Below are 15,423 nucleotides of genomic sequence, written 5' to 3'. Positions count from 1 at the left end.
GCAAGGATGGAGGTTGTAGGAGCAAAGAGAAGTTGTCTGTAAAGTTGGTGGATGCCTATTTTCCATTTTGCAGTCCCTTGTCTCCCTCTTGTGGCCTCCTGGAGGCAAATAAATGTGCAAAAAAAAGACAGCCTGGCGGCCGGCTGTTGCAGTGTTGCCCTCTCAGGCAACACTGAGTGACTGACTGAGCCTCACAGTCTTATATAAAGTTCAGACGGAACTTTGCACGTGTCATAGTGGAGCCCTCAGGATTCCAGAGCCAGCTTTCTGACATCATAATGGGGCCTGCCTCAGAGATAAAAGCCTGGGCCCAGGCAGTGTTGTTCAGTGCTGCTCAGCAGGCAGCACAGGACTGGATTAAAGCTGATACAAGGTGTGAAGGAACAAGGGGTGGCTGTGGGCATGCACTTGCTGCCGCTGCCAGTGTTTATCTGCATGGCAGGAGGGCATTTGGGCGTTGCCAGGAAGGCGTTTTTATGTAGATTCCTCCTCTTTCAGCACTGCATTGTGGTGCAAGCAAAAGAAGCAAATCCTGTCTGGCTTCCTCTCCGGCCTTTATTCACCTCCCGCTTAGTAGCTGTAAATGTGTGTGAGCCTGCAGGGCCCCATGGAATTGCCTAGGAGTAGGCTGAATCAATCGCTGCAAGGGGTGAACAGCAGTATTAGGCAGGCTCGGTCAACGGCCGGCCCATTCGGGTTATCGCTTCTCGGCCTTTTGGCTAAGATCAAGTGTAGTATCTGTTCTTATCAGTCCTTGTAAGGATAGATAGCTCGGAGAACCACTGGGGGCTATAAACACTAGCTTAGCGATCCAAGAGCGTTCCAGACGAAGCCGGCGACGAACTGCGGAGAAGAACCAGCGAAGACGACGATCCAGAAGGGAGAAGCCGCCATCGGGGAAGAAGCTCCGGGAGATCGCTGCCGGGAAGAAGAAGGAGAACTTCGGAGAAGAGCCGCTGCTGAAGGGGATCTTCGAAGAAGCTCGGCCGCAGAAGAAAAAGCTCGACGAGGAACCGCTGCGGAAGAAATTTCGTGGAAGAACCTCGGCCAGCAAGGAGAAGATTTGCATAGCTCCGCCCCCTTCGGGAAAGAGCTATCGAAGATCCTCCCCAAGCGACAGGAACAGCTGGAAGAAGCCATGGCCTCAACCAGCAACCCTGCCACCCAGAAGAAGAAGGCTGATGGACCAGGTGAGCCGACCCAGGCCAGGACATCTCCTCCTGATGCCTCCTCAGGCCAACAGGCCACCAGGAAGCCGAACCAGGCTGCTCCAACCCTGGAGCCCTGGATGAAGCAGACGGTGGCCCTGAAGCTGAAGGAGGTGGACGGGAGAGTGCCGGACATGACGGAAGAAGTGTTCTGCCAGAAGATGCTCCTGGACCAGGGCTTCGCTAAGCCGGAGACCATCAGCATCCAGGCCTTCATGACCGGGATGTTCTTCGTGACCTTTGCATCGATCAACATCTGCAGAAGGTACTGGGAGATGGTGAAAGCGGCGAGGCCTGAATCCCCTTTCTCTCGCTTTGTGGGCAACTGCCCTGTCCAAAGAGAGGAAAGGCGGGTGACGGTCTCAATGCGGAACCCACACACCCCCGGCAAAGACATCACCACGCTCCTGAAGCGGTTCTGCACAGTGGTGAGGGAACCCACCCACATCCTGAACGGACTCGGCTTCTGGACTGGCAAGTGGTCGGTAATCGTCCGACTGAACAAGGATTCGAGCGCGGAAGACGGCCTCCAGCACCTGCCCCAGTCATTCTCGCTGGGCAACTCCTACGGCCTCATCTACTACCCGGACATGCCGCAGATCTGCAGGAGATGCAGCAAGAAGGGTCATTCGGTGAAGGACTGCAAGGAGGACGCCTGCAAGAACTGCCGGGTAACAGGACACGAGACCAAAGACTGCCCGAAACGGACAATGTGCAACCTCTGCGGACAAGCAGCCCACTCCTACAAGGACTGCCCGAAGAGGGATCGATCCTGGGCAACTGTAGCGGCGAAAGCTCCGGCCAGAGGGAACCCCGCCCCAACCAGAGCTCCAGCGGCGCAGAAGACCGGGAATAAGAAGGATGGTAAGAAGACGACAGTCCCTCCCCCCCGTCTCCCGGCCCTCCCTCGCCCTACCCTTCCCACCCTCCCTCGCCCGGCCCTCCCCACCCCCCCGTCCCCAACCCCTGTCACCCCCACTGAGGCTCTCACCTTCTCCTACCCACCCATCTCAGTGGTCCTGTCACCTGCACCTCTCCCAACCCAGCCTCCCTTCTCCCCAGCTCCAGCAGCACTAACATCTTCCCCTCCAGCTGCTGGAGTCCTCTCCCTGGAGGATTTTCCCCCTCTTGTCTCCTCAGGTGCCATCCAGAGGAAGAGAAAGGTGAGGGACAGCCCAGCTGCTGAGTCCTCAAAGCGACAAGTCGTGGAAATCTGCGAAGATTCCCTTGCGCAGCAGGAGGAAATGGAGCAGATGGTGGAGGAACTCGTGTCTGAACCTGAGGTCATCGACTTCACAACAGACATCCAGGTGGCTACAATCCTGGAACAATTTTTGTCAGAGGGCCTGCTGGATCTTTCGGACCCGCCAGGAGAGGAGGATCCGCCCGACCGGACTGGTAACTAAGGTGTATCGTTTGCACTAACCTTCTTTATTCTCCCCCATGGCTGCTAAACTTGACATCTTTAGCCTCAATGTGAGGAGTGTTAGAGATAGGACTAGATGTCAGATGGTGCTAACTTTTCTTTCCAAGCAGTCGAGTGATGTATTTATGCTGCAGGAATGTACTCTCCCCTCTTCCAGGTCATACCATCATCTGGCCAGGCAGTGGACCCATGGCCCGTCCTACTGGTCTGGTGGGGGCGACTGTAAGTCTGCAGGGGTTGCCATCCTGATTAGGGGAAGCGTATTTACTGTTGACTCTGTCCAGGAGCTCGCCTGCGGCCGCTTGTTGGTCGTAGACGGTTCCTGGGCAGGAGAGCCGATTAGGCTCATCAACGTGTACGCTCCCCCTATGAAGGCTGAGCGCCTGGAACTATTCCAGACCCTGCGGACCCAGCTCGCCACCACTAGGGCAGTGGTGATGGCCGGGGACTTCAACTGCCCCATCGAAGAGGATGGACGAAGTTCCGGCACTTCAATCAAACTGGATGTCAGTTCCAAACTGCTTATCGAGATGGTAACCGAAGCATCCTTGCAGGACGTTGTGGGCTCCATGGGGATTGGCTCTGTGAACTATTCATGGAGCCGACCCGATGGCTCACTTCGTTCTCGGATTGACTTTGTGTTCACCTCCCGGGCAGTCAAGCAGCATGGGCACTCCATGGTCCCCTGCTTCTTCTCTGACCACAGGGCCATTCTCTTCCAGGGTGCCATCGGCCACGGTTTTCCTCCCGGCCCTGGCTCCTGGAAGCTGAATTGTGCCCTGCTGGAAAGAGAGGAGGTACTGGCGGAACTTAGAGACGCCTATATTGTTTGGAGGAATGATAAAGTTTTCTTTGACAAAACCTGTGACTGGTGGGAATATGTTAAAGTTGAATTTCGTTGTTTCTTTCAGGCAAAAAGTCGTCAACAGGCGTGTGAGAGGAAGAGAGACTTCAGAGAGATGCAGCGTCAGCTGCGATCCCTGCAAGACCTCCTTCAATGCGGCTGGGACGTCAGGAAGGAGCTGGAGGAAGCCAAAAAGGGCCTGAAAAGGCACTTTGAGGAGGAATCCAAGCGAATTGTCTTTCGTTCCAAGGTGGAGAACCTGGAGAAGGGTGAGAAATGTAACTCGTTCTTTTTCAGGAAACTCCATGCCGGCCACACGCCCCTGAAGGAACTTCGAGATGAGACCGGAAACATGCATTCTGGGAAGAAGGAGGTGATGGGAGTCGTCACAGACTACTACCGAAGCCTCTACTCCCGGAAAACCACTGACCCCGAAGCCGCCGATAAATTCCTGTCAGGTATCACTAATCATCTTGATCCTGCAGGTACGGAGGCTATGGATGTACCCCTGACGGTGGAGGAACTGCTCTCTGCCGCTAAATCCTTCAGACCCGGCAGGACCCCGGGCAGTGATGGTCTCCCAGCAGAGCTCTATGTAGCGCTGGGGGACTTGATCAGTCCGGACCTGCTGGAGCTCTATGAGGAGATGGTGGTGGAGGGTAGAATGCCACCGTCCTTGAGAGAAGGCATGATCACGATCTTGTATAAGCGGAAGGGGGAGAGATGTGACCTGAAAAACTGGCGTCCCATCTCTCTCCTGAACGTGGACTACAAGATCCTCGCCAAAGTATTGGCCAACAGACTGAAGGTTGTCATCGGACAGATCATCGGATCGGACCAAACCTGCGGCATTCCTGGCCGTAGGGTGGCCGACAGTCTTGCCCTGGTGAGGGACACGGTGCATTACATGCAAAGCCGCCGTACACACGCGGCCCTGGTCAGTCTGGATCAGGAGAAGGCTTTTGACCGGGTCTCTCACGAATTCATGGGTAAGGCTCTGCGTAGGCTGCGGCTTGGCAGGTTGTTCTGTTTGTATGTTAACCTGATGTATTGCGACATTTACAGCTCGGTGCTGGTGAACGGCTGGAAGACTGACCCCTTTCCTGTATCGTCGGGGGTTAGACAAGGCTGTCCTCTTTCACCTCTCCTTTTTGTTTGTGTTATAGAGCTCTTCGCAGAGGCTATCCGGCAGAATGGAGAGATCAGAGGGATCACCGCACCAGGTCCAGGACACTTCGAGGTCAAATGCTCGCTGTACATGGACGACGTGACCGTCTTCTGCGCTGACCAGAGTTCGGTGACTGCACTCGTCCAGACCTGTGAGGAGTTCGGACGCGCTTCAGGGGCAAAAGTCAACTGCGGGAAGTCGGAAGCCATGCTCTTCGGAAAGTGGTACCTGCCTTCTCCTGCCTCCTTCCCGTTTACTATCAAGCCGGACTTCATCAAAATTCTGGGAGTCTGGTTCGGTAAGGAAGGTGCAGCCCTAAAGTCGTGGGAAGAACGCTTGGCCAAAGTCAACCAAAGGATCGGACTGTGGAGCCTCAGACAACTCACTATTGAGGGCAAAGCAATGGTCCTGCGTAACGAAGTCTTGCCTGTGCTACAATACACTGCACAGGCATGGCCCCCTCTTGCCACCGTCTCGAGGGCCATTACCAGGACTGTGTTTCGCTTCATCTGGGGCTCGAAAATGGACAGAGTAAAGCGGACTGTTATGTACAAGGAGCCCCGCAAAGGTGGGAAGGGTATACCCGACATTCCCACTCTGCTGCGGATCGCTTTTGTATGTGACTGTGTTCGTAGGACTCTGAGGACAGCAAACGGCTCTGCGGGCAAGGCCATGTCCCGCTACTTCCTCCTTCCCCTCTGGCGAGGTTTTGGCTGGGACAAGTGGGACAGCTCCTTCCCTTACAACTGGCACGCTCCCTGGTTCTACGGAGATGTCGTCCGGTTTGTGAGGGAGCATCAACTGGAGGGTCTTAAGCCCGACTTGTGGAAACCTAAGACGATCCACAAGCACATCAGAGCAAAGGACTCACTGGAGTCTGTTCCAGGGCTTCATGCCGACACGTTGGAGACTGTTTGGACTAACGTGTCATCTGGCAGGTTGACCAACGGGCACAAGGACATTTCATGGATGGCCATCCAGGGAGGACTGCCTCTTAGGTCATTCATGCATGCCCGCAACCTGTGCAAGACCCGGTACTGCCCCAGGTGCCCCTTCACGGAGGAAACATCTTTGCACATTTTCTGGCAGTGCCCCTTTGCACAGGGTCTGTTGAAAGCCTTGGAACACGAACTCAAGGACTCAGTACCCAGGAACAGACTGTCGTACCGCTCGGTACTTTATGGACTATTTCCTGGGAATACCACGGATGGAGCAATCCAGGAAGCCTGGCGCCTTATGAATTGCTTTAAGGACGCTATATGGTTCGCCAGGAACCGTCTGATTTTGCGGAGAGAGAGTGTGCCCGTCCAGGACTGCCGCAGGCTGATCCACAGCCTGCTCAGAGACTATTCCACCTGGGACAGCCCGGACGTCGATGAGGAAGAGGACTGATACTCCCCTTCCCCCCACTCTCCCTTCTTGTGTGTTGTCTTTCAATAAAGCTTCGGGCCTGTGATTTCCCCCTTCCCTATCCCCTCCTACCCACTCCCCTATCCCATCACTTGTCTGTAATGCTTTGTTGTTTGGCTTTAGTGAATGCAAGAATGTTAGTGTAGCATGTGGTGTAATGTATAGCATAGGCTAGCCTGTACTGTGTATTATACTGTCATGTTATGTTTGACGACTGTTATTATTTATTATTTGCTGCTTCATGGCTTGCGCTGCGTCGCAGTAATGTTTGTATGATGACGATTGATTGTCAATAAAGCAATTTTCAATCAAAAAAAATCTGTTCTTATCAGTTTAATATCTGATACGTCCCCTATCTGGGGACCATATATTAAATGGATTTTTAGAACAGGGAGATGGAAATAGAGCTTGCTCTGTCCACTCCACGCATTGACCTGGTATTGCAGTATTTCCAGGACCGGTGCACCCTTCCCTTATGTGTTGACTAAAATCAGATTCCAAAAGTGTTTTTTCTCTTTGCCATTGTTTCTGTCTTTCTGAAGGGATCTCCCCTTTTAATCCCATTATTTCAACACCTGTTGGACAATGCATTTGTACAGTCATGTGTGATAATGAGCTCATTTATTAAATGCAATTAATGAATACATTGCCACCTCTTGTTGTGTGTGTGTGTGTGTGTGTGTGTGTGTCTTCTGTGTTTCTGTGTTTCCGGCATTTCACATTGGAACAGCTCATTCACCTTCCTTGTCTTCTCTCCGCCCTCCCTCCCTCCCTCCTAGGTAAGTTAAAGAGCTGCACCTGAGCCAGCCACTGATTGATGCAGCACCACAGTCAAATAGTGGAGTGGAGTGGAGTAGGGGAACAGCAAACAGCCATTAAAGCAGCCAGCCGCCTACCCGCCACAATGGACCTACCTGTGTACACTAGGTGGATGTGATGGAATGTACTGTCGTCCCTACATTTCAAGAAGAAGTAAGAATTGCAGTTGCAACAAACCCTTGCTTGCCTACAAAGAGAGCAGCAATTTGGATTTGTTACTATGTTACCTGGAAGAATAACAAACTGTGCAAGGATGGAGGTTGTAGGAGCAAAGAGAAGTTGTCTGTAAAGTTGGTGGATGCCTATTTTCCATTTTGCAGTCCCTTGTCTCCCTCTTGTGGCCTCCTGGAGGCAAATAAATGTGCAAAAAAAAGACAGCCTGGCGGCCGGCTGTTGCAGTGTTGCCCTCTCAGGCAACACTGAGTGACTGACTGAGCCTCACAGTCTTATATAAAGTTCAGACGGAACTTTGCACGTGTCATAGTGGAGCCCTCAGGATTCCAGAGCCAGCTTTCTGACATCATAATGGGGCCTGCCTCAGAGATAAAAGCCTGGGCCCAGGCAGTGTTGTTCAGTGCTGCTCAGCAGGCAGCACAGGACTGGATTAAAGCTGATACAAGGTGTGAAGGAACAAGGGGTGGCTGTGGGCATGCACTTGCTGCCGCTGCCAGTGTTTATCTGCATGGCAGGAGGGCATTTGGGCGTTGCCAGGAAGGCGTTTTTATGTAGATTCCTCCTCTTTCAGCACTGCATTGTGGTGCAAGCAAAAGAAGCAAATCCTGTCTGGCTTCCTCTCCGGCCTTTATTCACCTCCCGCTTAGTAGCTGTAAATGTGTGTGAGCCTGCAGGGCCCCATGGAATTGCCTAGGAGTAGGCTGAATCGCTGCAAGGGGTGAACAGCAGTATGGGACAGGCTCGGGCAAGGCAAGGGCCGCTCGGGTTATCGCTTCTCGGCCTTTTGGCAAGATCAGGTGTAGTATTTCTGCATCTGGTTTTGTTGGGAGGTGTCCGGGGTACCCTGCTCCTTGGCCTTGGGGGATCGTCTCTTTTCACAGAGAGACTTCACCCCCTTGCTGCTATTTGGGGAGTGGGCTTAGCCCCCGGACAACGAGTTGCGATCGCGCCTTACCCAAGAGGTCAACCGGCCTTGAGGCGTTTTTCTAAGAGCGTTCCGAGGGCGTTTATCGGGCTTCGTAGGTGTCTGGGGTACCCTAATCCTTGGCCTTGGGGGAGGGTTCCACTTAATTGTGGAATCTGAGCCCTTGCTGCTATAAGGGACAGGCTTAGCCCCCAGGCACTGAAAATGCCATATACATTTGGATTTGCATCCGGGGACACCCGGTTGCGCCAGTCCGTCCGCATCGAGGTGGAAGAAGGCCATCGCCAGCGGAAGAACCTTCGCTTCATTGTGGAGGTGATTCTGCTGGACTTCCTGGGGCTCAAGCGGGCGGACATCCTGTGTCTCAACGACCAGGAAAGCCGCGGTCGGTACACCGTATCCTTTACGGCCGCGGCATGTTGCGACAACATGCACAAAAGATTGTCTGATGCGGACCAGAGTGAGGAGCGGCTAAATGGACTGAACTTTTTATTCCTCTACGGGGAGGAAGAAGTCCCGCTCGTGATGTGCATGTTCAGTCCATTTGTCTCAGAGTGTGACATTGAAACCTTCCTCAGTCGTTACTGCAGGGAGGTCCGCTTCTCACATAAAATCTTGAACACCCAGAGCTTCTGGAATGGCAAAAGGAAATATTGGGTGAAGTTCCGCCAGGATCCCAATGGCATTGGAGGCTTACATCACCCACCCCAGAACTTTGCCATTGGGAAGAATCGAGGATTCCTATTTTACCCCCAGATGCCAATAGCCTGCCGGAACTGCTTGAGATATGGCCACACCAGAGAACATTGTGACCGGCCCCATGTGGTGCAGTGTAACAGGTGTGGCCAGGTTGGACACGTAGCGGCAAAATGCAGTTCCGAGGTGTTGTGCAATCTGTGCGGCATGACTGGGCATGCTTTTAAAGATTGCCCCCGCAGAGCGAAATCTGGGCCACCCAGACCAGGGCCAGAGCGGCAGTTTACAACATGTGCAGACGCCGCTGGTAATGCCCCAAAACGAGCATTGACGACTGAGGGGTCCAGGCCAAAGTCCTTCACAGCTCCATCGGGGGGCCCACCGATGTCAGCCTCGAGGGACGGCCATAGGGATTCCACCGGGTCCAGGCAGAGCAGGAGGAATTCTGACTCTGCTGGACATAAGTTGACCGGCACCTCTGCAAACAGGTCCTCTGCTCCGCCTGCAGTGGACCCTGTTGAGGCAGTGGTTAGCGACAGGCGTCGTGGCTCCGTAGGTTCTGCAGTAGGACCTGACGCCTGTCCCAAGAGTGTGGGCATGGAGCGGAGACACTCTGTGTCAGACGAGGGCTCCATTAAGAAAACCCTAAAATATGCTGGATTGGAGCCTCGTTTTGACCATTTCCGGTCAACGGGGGGGTCGGAGCAAAGTTCCTCCACTGCGGTTGTGGAGGGGCTTGCGATGAAGGCTCCCCGTAAGCAGGCAAAGGTTGCCAAGAGTGATGGGACCTCACAGGCCCCTGTGCAGCTGCCCAGGAAGGACATCAGCGATATCTTCAGCCAGGGGCCAGAGATGGGTGAGAGCGACTTCGAGGAGATGGATAGGAGCCATTCTGCAAAGAGACAGCGAGAGGAAGAGGAGTCCGGAGTTCGGAGGAAAGCTGCCTATCGGAGTTCGGATGAGAGCAGTGTGGGGGTTGGAGCCGCCCACGTATCTGGCTCTGACCCTACCAACATCCAAGATTTATTGACCCCTCAAAAAGGGGGTCCAGACTCGCAGCTGATCTCCGAGTACGACTCTTCTGGTTCGGACCCTGACCTCAACTAAGACTATGTTGGTTCCTATCAAAGTCGCCTCACTAAATGTGAGGTCCCTAAAGAGCCCTGTCCGCAGGACTGCTTTATTTTCATTTTTAGAGACTGTGGACTTTGACCTTTGCCTGCTTCAAGAATGTGGAATCCCTAATGACTTGGAATATCAAGATTTAAAGATGGACTGGAAACTAGGCCCCTCAGTCTGGTCTGGTGGAAATGACTGTCGCTCTGCGGGGGTTGGATTGCTCTGCCGAGGTCGTTTTATCTCCATCCAAACAGTGACTGAAATCATGCCCGGCAGAGCTATTTTAATACATTTGCTTTTTAATGGAATTTTAATTCGTGTTTTAAACGTTTATGCCCCTCCTACCAAACAGGAGAGGGCAGAACTATTAGAGATTTTACCATTGTTTTGTGTTGGGTCTACCCCCCTGCTGGTGGGTGGTGATTTTAACTGTGTGCGAGATGGAGAACACCGGCAGGGTGGGGATTTTAATCGAAAAATTGACCGTACTTCTTACCTGCTCAAGAATTTTATTGGTGATTTTAAATTGAAAGATTGCTGGAGGGAACTCTTGCCTGCGGACCCAGGCCCCACCTGGTCCAATGGAAGAGTGAGCTCCAGAATTGATTTTATTTTCACTTCTAATAGTTTTATTCCCAAAAAATGTTTGCTTTTAACAAATATTTTATCTGATCACAAGCTCCTTTCAGTGCACCTGGAGCTAGAGGGAGAGCAAAAAGCTTGTAGGGGTCCCTGGAGACTAAACACCACACTCCTGGAGGACCCCATCATTAAAGAGGAGTTTGTGCGGACCTACCAGTGTTGGCAGTCCCATAGAGCGCCCAGTCAGCCTATGCTACACTGGTGGGAGGGCATTAAACCCAAAATCAGAGCTTTTTTTATTCGAGCAGGTAAGAAGAAAGCAAAAGAGAAAAAACAATGGTTTTATGTTCTTAATAAACGTTTACATGTACTTTTTAAATTGAAGGAGATTGGTATGGATGTTGATGATGATATCTTAAATCTTAAAGCTGAAATAAAATATGCCATAGAAGAGAAAGGGAAACAAATAATTTTTAATTCACATGTAAAGCACCTCGAGGATGGCGAGAAGTGTTCCCGGTTCTTCTTCAAAAAGGTAATGGATAAACGAGATGTCATTTTAAACCTTGAAGGAGAAACCACTATGGTCGGCATTTTAAATTCTGCTTTTAATTTCTACCAATCTCTTTTTAACAAGAAAAATATTGATCCTTCCTTTTTAGAACATGTTCTTAATTCCCTTGATGCCAAGCTAGATATTTTAGACCAGGAAGTTTTATCCCGTAATATTACCTTGGAGGAACTTTTATTTGCTTTTAAAAGTTTTTCTAATGGGAAAGCTCCTGGGGAAGATGGTCTGCCCATCGAATTTTATCATGCTTTTTGGGAAATTTTAAAGAATGACATGTTTTTATTGTATAAGGAAGTTTTTATTACTGAAGAGCTGCCCCCTTCCTGGAGGAGGGGGATTGTGTCCTTAATTTTTAAAAAAGGTGAGAGGGACCAGTTAAAAAACTGGCGCCCTATTACTCTTTTAAACGTTGATTGTAAAATTTTAGCTAAACTAATAACAATCCGTTTTAAACCTTTTATTCATAAATTAATCCATCCAAACCAGGTATGTGGGGTACCTGGGAGGTCAATTACTGAGTCCCTGAATATTTTACGTGACATCATTTGGTATTTTAAAGAAAGGGGTCAAAGCCTTGCTATTTTATCCTTAGATTTCGAGAAGGCTTTTGACCGGGTCTCCCATGAATATCTTTTTATGGTTCTTAAAAAGATGGCTGTTCCTGAAATTATTTTAACACGTATTAAGCTTTTATATCGATCCTGTTTTAGCCAAATTTCTATCAACGGATTTTTAACTAAAGGTGTTCCTCTTTTATCAGGGGTGAAACAGGGGTGCCCGTTGTCTCCGCTCCTTTTTATTTGTGCCATAGAACCTCTGTTCACCCTAATAAGAGATGATAAAGTCATCAGAGGCGTGCCCATACCTGGAGGAAGGGGGAACCAGGTAAAAATCCTAGGCTATATGGATGACGCCACCGTCCTATGCCCAGACGCCGCTTCTATGAGACGGGCATTGAGGAACACCGGCTTTTTTTGTGAAGCCTCTGGTTTTAAATTAAACGTTGATAAGTGTGACTGTTTTTATACTGGTGTATGGGATTCCTCTGTGACACCAGGAGTTAACATGCAGCAGGATCAGATAAAAATTTTAGGAATTGTTTTTAATCAAGAAAACGATGGGAGACCCAATTGGGATTCAGTAATTGCCAAAATGGAAAAAAAGGTTTTAATGTGGAATTTGAGAAATCTCACCATGGAGGGAAAAGTTTTAATAATTAAATCTGTTTTATTACCCATAATGCTTTATGTAGCTATGGTTTTCCCTCCAACAATTTTATATATTAAAAAAGTGACCAGGATCTGTTTTATGTTTTTATGGGGTTCCAAAATGGAAAAACTAAAACGTGATTTTATGTACAGATGTAAGGACAATGGCGGGAGAGATGTTCCTAACCTTTTTAACTTCTTTTACATTAAATACTTTTGCTTCTGTTTTAAAATGTATAATTCTGATGGTATTTTTAGCTACTTTTTAAAGTACGCTACGGGCATGATTTTTAAACGATGGTTTCGTGTCCCTTTGAATTCTCCTGTGCTTCTGTGTCCCCCAAAACAATATGCGGTGCTCGAAAAAACTGTCAGGCTCCTAGGTCTCCAAGAATTGGAGCCTGACATATTGGGGGACCAGAAAAAAGTGTCACTCTCCTGTAGGCGGCAGGAGGATACACTGGCAGTTTCAAATTTCTCACAGGCAAGGTCCAAGGTGGTGTGGCGGAACGTTTTCGGGAAATTTATGGCAAATGTGCACAAGGACCTTGCCTGGGCAATCGTTCACCAGTGCCTCCCTACTCGTGAATTCCAGCATAGGCGAGGACTGGTGGCGAGAGCCAAGTGCCCGAGAGACAGGTGTGGTGACGACGAGACGATAATGCACCTGTTTTGGAACTGCCCATATGCACAGGAGGTTTGGAGGAAGGTAGGCCCATTGCTGAAATGGGCCTGCGGTCTTAAAGATCTTAAATTTGAATACGTGTTTTATGGTCTTTTTAACTGCCCAAGTTTTAAACAGCAAATGGTCTGTTGGATCATTTTAAACTGTTTTAAGAATGCCATTTGGAAGGTTAGGAACATTCTGCTTTTTAAACATGATTTTATTGACGTTAAAAATTGTGTGAAATATGCCCTAAGTGAAATGTATATTTATTATCTTAGGGACAAAAAGCAGCTAGGGGTAAAAGAAGCAACATCCATGTGGTGTTTGCAAATGTGGAATACCATAACATTGTAAATAAAAATGGTTTTATTCTTTTATGTCTTTTATGCCCTGTATAAATTTTATCCTGCTATTGTTCTGTACTTTTATTATAACATCTGTATTAATGGTCTTATTATTATTACCTTTGTATTCATTTAAATGTATGAATATTCATGTATTATGCTGTTGATTTTATCTTGTGGTTTCAATTTTAAAAAAAAGTCTGTAAAATATATTATTTTTGCCAATAAAAAACTTTGTTGAAACCTTATCTGTTCTTATCAGTTTAATATCTGATACGTCCCCTATCTGGGGACCATATATTAAATGGATTTTTAGAACAGGGAGATGGAAATAGAGCTTGCTCTGTCCACTCCACGCATTGACCTGGTATTGCAGTATTTCCAGGACCGGTGCACCCTTCCCTTATGTGTTGACTAAAATCAGATTCCAAAAGTGTTTTTTCTCTTTGCCATTGTTTCTGTCTTTCTGAAGGGATCTCCCCTTTTAATCCCATTATTTCAACACCTGTTGGACAATGCATTTGTACAGTCATGTGTGATAATGAGCTCATTTATTAAATGCAATTAATGAATACATTGCCACCTCTTGTTGTGTGTGTGTGTGTGTGTGTGTGTGTGTCTTCTGTGTTTCTGTGTTTCCGGCATTTCACATTGGAACAGCTCATTCACCTTCCTTGTCTTCTCTCCGCCCTCCCTCCCTCCCTCCTAGGTAAGTTAAAGAGCTGCACCTGAGCCAGCCACTGATTGATGCAGCACCACAGTCAAATAGTGGAGTGGAGTGGAGTAGGGGAACAGCAAACAGCCATTAAAGCAGCCAGCCGCCTACCCGCCACAATGGACCTACCTGTGTACACTAGGTGGATGTGATGGAATGTACTGTCGTCCCTACATTTCAAGAAGAAGTAAGAATTGCAGTTGCAACAAACCCTTGCTTGCCTACAAAGAGAGCAGCAATTTGGATTTGTTACTATGTTACCTGGAAGAATAACAAACTGTGCAAGGATGGAGGTTGTAGGAGCAAAGAGAAGTTGTCTGTAAAGTTGGTGGATGCCTATTTTCCATTTTGCAGTCCCTTGTCTCCCTCTTGTGGCCTCCTGGAGGCAAATAAATGTGCAAAAAAAAGACAGCCTGGCGGCCGGCTGTTGCAGTGTTGCCCTCTCAGGCAACACTGAGTGACTGACTGAGCCTCACAGTCTTATATAAAGTTCAGACGGAACTTTGCACGTGTCATAGTGGAGCCCTCAGGATTCCAGAGCCAGCTTTCTGACATCATAATGGGGCCTGCCTCAGAGATAAAAGCCTGGGCCCAGGCAGTGTTGTTCAGTGCTGCTCAGCAGGCAGCACAGGACTGGATTAAAGCTGATACAAGGTGTGAAGGAACAAGGGGTGGCTGTGGGCATGCACTTGCTGCCGCTGCCAGTGTTTATCTGCATGGCAGGAGGGCATTTGGGCGTTGCCAGGAAGGCGTTTTTATGTAGATTCCTCCTCTTTCAGCACTGCATTGTGGTGCAAGCAAAAGAAGCAAATCCTGTCTGGCTTCCTCTCCGGCCTTTATTCACCTCCCGCTTAGTAGCTGTAAATGTGTGTGAGCCTGCAGGGCCCCATGGAATTGCCTAGGAGTAGGCTGAATCGCTGCAAGGGGTGAACAGCAGTATGGGACAGGCTCGGGCAAGGCAAGGGCCGCTCGGGTTATCGCTTCTCGGCCTTTTGGCTAAGATCAAGTGTAGTACTTTAGGGTATTGCCTTGTTTCTTGGTCAGGAGGTGCCCTGGTACCCTTTTCCTTGGCCTGGGGGGATCGTTTCTCTTAGGAGAGACTTCACCCCTCTGCTGCTATTGGGGAGGAGGATTAGTCCAGGGCAACGGGGAGCGATCACCTGCCTGGTACTTCGGTACTGAAGGTATTCTTTGGAGATTGCTGGAATTCGTTTGGAGCAGGATGGAGGAAATTCCCGAATATATGCGTACCAGGAATGCTGTCCGGTTTTTCGTGGAGGAATCTGAGCGACAAAGGAAGGATCTGGAGTTCATCACAAAGGTTCTTTTGTTGGATTTCTTTCAGCTGGAGAGATCATGCATTTTGGCGGTGATGGACTATCCGAGGAGAGGGTGCTTTGACGTTACCTTCGCCACAGAAGAAATTTATGCTGTCTTTTTAGAACGCTTGAAGGAAGGTAAAAGGGACCCAAGACTTGTGGGTGTGAAGGTAACACCACATTTTGTGCCAAACAAAAAGTTGGTGGTTGTAAAAATGTTTTCGCCTT

General features: G+C 49.4%; 2 non-coding genes and 2 pseudogenes across 2 annotated transcripts; all 4 read left to right on the top strand.

The window, feature by feature from the left end:
• The first annotated feature begins 699 nt into the window (after window positions 1-699).
• Window positions 700-801, top strand: LOC142707636 (U2 spliceosomal RNA; annotated as a pseudogene).
• Window positions 802-6,337: 5,536 nt separating this feature from the next.
• LOC142707625 (U2 spliceosomal RNA) lies at window positions 6,338-6,527 on the top strand. The gene has a single exon (XR_012868553.1). It is a non-coding gene; the product is annotated as a U2 spliceosomal RNA (small nuclear RNA).
• Window positions 6,528-13,370: 6,843 nt separating this feature from the next.
• On the top strand, window positions 13,371-13,562 carry LOC142707627 (U2 spliceosomal RNA). Its single transcript, XR_012868555.1, has one exon. It is a non-coding gene; the product is annotated as a U2 spliceosomal RNA (small nuclear RNA).
• Window positions 13,563-14,852: 1,290 nt separating this feature from the next.
• LOC142707639 (U2 spliceosomal RNA) lies at window positions 14,853-14,963 on the top strand (annotated as a pseudogene).
• Window positions 14,964-15,423: the final 460 nt, after the last annotated feature.

Source organism: Rhinoderma darwinii, unplaced genomic scaffold (assembly GCF_050947455.1).
Source record: "Rhinoderma darwinii isolate aRhiDar2 unplaced genomic scaffold, aRhiDar2.hap1 Scaffold_3864, whole genome shotgun sequence".
NCBI lineage: Eukaryota > Metazoa > Chordata > Amphibia > Anura > Rhinodermatidae > Rhinoderma > Rhinoderma darwinii.
Note: the sequence above shows the minus strand (reverse complement) of the source record. Positions and strands in the feature narration are given on the sequence as shown.